A 3,940-nucleotide genomic window follows, 5' to 3' on the forward strand; every position below is an offset into this window, starting at 1 on the left:
GCTCCTGCGGCACTGCATCGAGGCCTAGGTACTTAATGACGTGGCTGCAATGAGTTTCTGTGCGAGGAAGGACGGAAAGAAAAATAAATAAATGGAGAATTTGTGGCATGGAACTGTTTTCTGGGCGGCATCGGACCCGGCAGAGCTGGGCTTGAAAGCTAGGATGGGGTTTAGGGGGTGGTTAGCTGGTTAGGAGCTGGCAAACTTTAAAGGGCTGGGGTGTCTCCCTTTTGGGGACACCTCCTTTTCCCTCGGCCTCTGCAGGGATCTGTAGCTGACCCCTTCCCTCCAACCCCAGAAAGTGACTCTGGGCAAGTCACTTAATTTCTCTGGGTCTCAGTGACCTCATCTGTAAAATGGGGATTAAGACTGGGAGCCCCCCGTGGGACAACCTGATCACCTTGTAACCTCTCCAGCGCTTAGAACAGTGATTTACACATAGTAAGCGCTTAATAAATGCCATCATCAACCCCAGCTCCCATTAAAGCGAGGGCAACCCCCGGCCTTCCCATCCTGCTCAGACCCCAAGACATTTTTTTTTTACTCTATTTATTTATTTATTTATACATATCTATTCTATTTATTTTATTTTGTTAGGATGTTTGGTTTTGTTCTCCGTCTCCCCCTTTTAGGCTGTGAGCCCACTGTTGGGTAGGGACTGTCTCTATATGTTGCCAATTTGTACTTCCCAAGCGCTTAGTACAGTGCTCTGCACATAGTAAGCGCTCAATAAATGCGATTGATGATGATTAGGGCCTCCGCAATCGAGGTAGGCTTTTCCAGGCCTTTCAGGGGTGATTGAGGTCTAGACCCTCAAGGGTGGAAGGGCCAGGGGGAGAAAGCAAAAAGTAACCCCAAAGGGGGCACCCGGATTTGAACCGGGGACCTCTTGATCTGCAGTCAAATGCTCTACCACTGAGCTATACCCCCTTCCTGGAAAAGCGTCAGTCAAAGATCCTATGTTCCTTGGGAATGGGAGAGGCCCAATTTACTTATTTAGGTCAATATTTGTTTATTGTCCCAGCGGTTCAGTTAGGAGGGGACAATTGGAAGATTGGGAAAGTAAAGAGAGGGACACCTTATTCTATCCCCTGAAAGGAACCAATCCCAGAGAGGAACATTTGATTGGCTTTGAATTCACATAGTAACTTTTAGACTGTGAGCCCACTGTTGGGTAGGGACTGTCTCTATATGTTGCCAATTTGTACTTCCCAAGCGCTTAGTACAGTGCTCTGCACATAGTAAGCGCTCAATAAATACGATTGATTGATAATGATGGTATTTGCGAAGAGAAGCAGTGTGGTTCAGTGGAAAGAGCCCGGGCTTTGGAGTCAGAGGTCTGGGTTCAAACCCCAGCTCTGCCAATTGTCAGCTGTGTGACATTGGGCAAGTCACTTCACTTCTCTGGGCCTCAGTTACCTCATCTGTAAAATGGAGATTAAGACTGTGAGCCCCCCATGGGGCTTACCTCATCTGTAAAATGGAGATTAAGACTGTGAGCCCCCCATGGGACAACCTGATCACCTTGTAACCTCCCCAGCGCTTAGAACAGTGCTTGGCACATAGTAAGCACTTAATAAATGCCATCATTATTATTATTATTACTATGTGCCAAACACCATTCTAAGCGCTGGGGTAGGGACCTTCTCTATATGTTGCTGACTTGTACTTCCCAAGCGCTTAGTACATACAGTGCTCTGCATACAGTAAGCGCTCAATAAATACAACTGAATGAATACAAAGTTATCAGGTTGTCCCACGTGGGGCTCCCAGTCTTAATCCCCATTTTACAGATGAGGGAACTGAGGCACAGAGAAGTTAAGTGACTTGCCCAAAGTCACACAGCAGACAATAATAATAATAGTAATAACAATAATAATAATAATAATAATAACAATAATAATGGTTTTTGTTAAGCACTTACCATGTGCCAAGCACTGTTCTAAGCACTGGGGTAAACACACAATTATCAGGTTGTCCCACGTGGGGCTCACAGTCTTACTGCCCATTTTACAGATGAGGGAACTGAGGCCCAGAGAAGTTAAGTGATTTGCCAAAACCACACGGCTGACAAGTGGCGGAGCCAGGGTTAGAACCCAAGACCTCTGATTCCCAAGCCCGTGTGCTTTCCACTAAATCACATCTCCAACAGATAATTATTCTCCCAGGCTTCAGAGCATTACTGATTGAAACTGGACTGGGTCCAACCCCATTTGCTTTTATCTACCCCACTGCATAGTACAGTGTCTAGCATATAGTAAGCACTTAACAAATACCCTAGTGATTATAGAAAGCCCATCTCCTCCAAGAGGCCTTCCCTGATTAAGCCCTCCTTTCCTCTCTCCCTCTCCGTTGTGCATCGCCCTGACTTGCTCCCTTTTATTCATCCCTGAGCCCCACAGCACTTATGTCCATATCTGTCATTAATGTATTTATATTATTGTCTCCCCCTCTAGACTGTAAGCTCATTGTGGGCAGGGAACACGTGAGTTTACTGTTATATTGCACTCTCCCAAGCATTTAGTATAGTGCTCTGCACACAGTAAGTGCCCAATAAATTTGATTGACTGACTCCAGGGATGCTTCAGCGCTAACCTTGGTGGGTCTGTCTCCCTCCTCCCAAAGATCTCATAGTCCTCCTTCAGCTGGGCTTCCTCTCTTCACACTAGACCAAAAGCAGGGAACCGTAGATTATAAACTCCCTGTGGGTAATAATAATAATAATTGTGGTATTTGTTAAGCGCTTACTATGTGCCAAGCACTCTTCTAAGCGCTGGAGGAGATACAAGGTGATCAAGGTTGTCCCACGTGGGGCTCACAGTCTTAATCCCCATTTTACAGATGAGGTAACAGGCACAGAGAAGTTAAGTGGCTTGCCCAAGGTCACACAGCAGACGAGTGGGGGAGCCGGGATTAGAACCCACATCCTCTGACTCCCAAGCTCATGTCTATCATCTCGATTATATTATATTCTCCCAAGCACCTAGCACAGTGCTAGACAGTAAACACTCAAAAGACACAACTGATTGTTGTGGAAAGCACAAAAGCTGTTCTCCCCCTTGCACAGATGTGGAAACAATAATAATAATGATGATGGTTTTTGTTAAGCATTTGCTACATACCAGGAACTGTACTAAACACTGGCGTGGATACACACAAACCAAGTTCCACAGTCCCTGCGCCATGTGGGGCTCACAGTCTCAATCCCCATTTTACAGATGTTAACTGAGGCCCAGAGAAGCAAAGTGACTTTCACAAGGTCACACAGCATACAAGTGGCAGAGCCAGGATTAGAACCCATGACCTTCTTACTCCTGGGCCTGTGCTCTATCCATTCATTCATTCATTCAATCATATTTATTGAGCGCTTACTGTGTGCACAGCACTGTCCTAAGCGCTTGGGAAGTACAAGTTGGCAACATATAGAGACGGTCCCTACCCAACAACGGGCTCACAGTCTAGAAGAGGGAGACAGACCATAAAACAAAACATGTAGACAGGTGTCAAAGTCATCAGAACAAATAGAAATAAAGCTCTATGCACATCATTAACAAAATAAATAGAATAGTAAATATGTACAAGTAAAATAAATAGAGTAATAAATCTGTACAAACATATATACAGGTGCTGTGGGGAGGGGAAGGAGGTAGGGCGGGGGGGATTCGTTCATTCATTCAATCGTATTTATTGAGCGCTTACTGTGTGCAGAGCACTGTACGAAGTGCTTGGGAAGTACAAGTTGGCAACATATGGAGACAGTCCCTACCCAACAACGGGCTCACAGTCTAGAAGAGGGAGACAGACAACAAAACAGAACATATTAACAAAATAAAATAAATAGAATAAATATGTGCAAGTAAAATAGAGTAATAAATATGTACAAACATATATACATATATACAGGTGCTGTGGGGAGGGGAAGGAGGTAAAGCTGGGGGGT

General features: G+C 45.1%; 1 non-coding gene across 1 annotated transcript; it reads right to left on the reverse strand.

Moving 5' to 3' along the window:
• Positions 1-858: 858 nt before the first annotated feature.
• Positions 859-930, reverse strand: TRNAC-GCA. Its single transcript has one exon. It is a non-coding gene; the product is annotated as a tRNA-Cys (tRNA).
• Between the last annotated feature and the right edge of the window lie 3,010 nt (positions 931-3,940).

The sequence above is a fragment of the Tachyglossus aculeatus genome, chromosome 11, assembly GCF_015852505.1.
Source record: "Tachyglossus aculeatus isolate mTacAcu1 chromosome 11, mTacAcu1.pri, whole genome shotgun sequence".
NCBI classification, from domain to species: domain Eukaryota; kingdom Metazoa; phylum Chordata; class Mammalia; order Monotremata; family Tachyglossidae; genus Tachyglossus; species Tachyglossus aculeatus.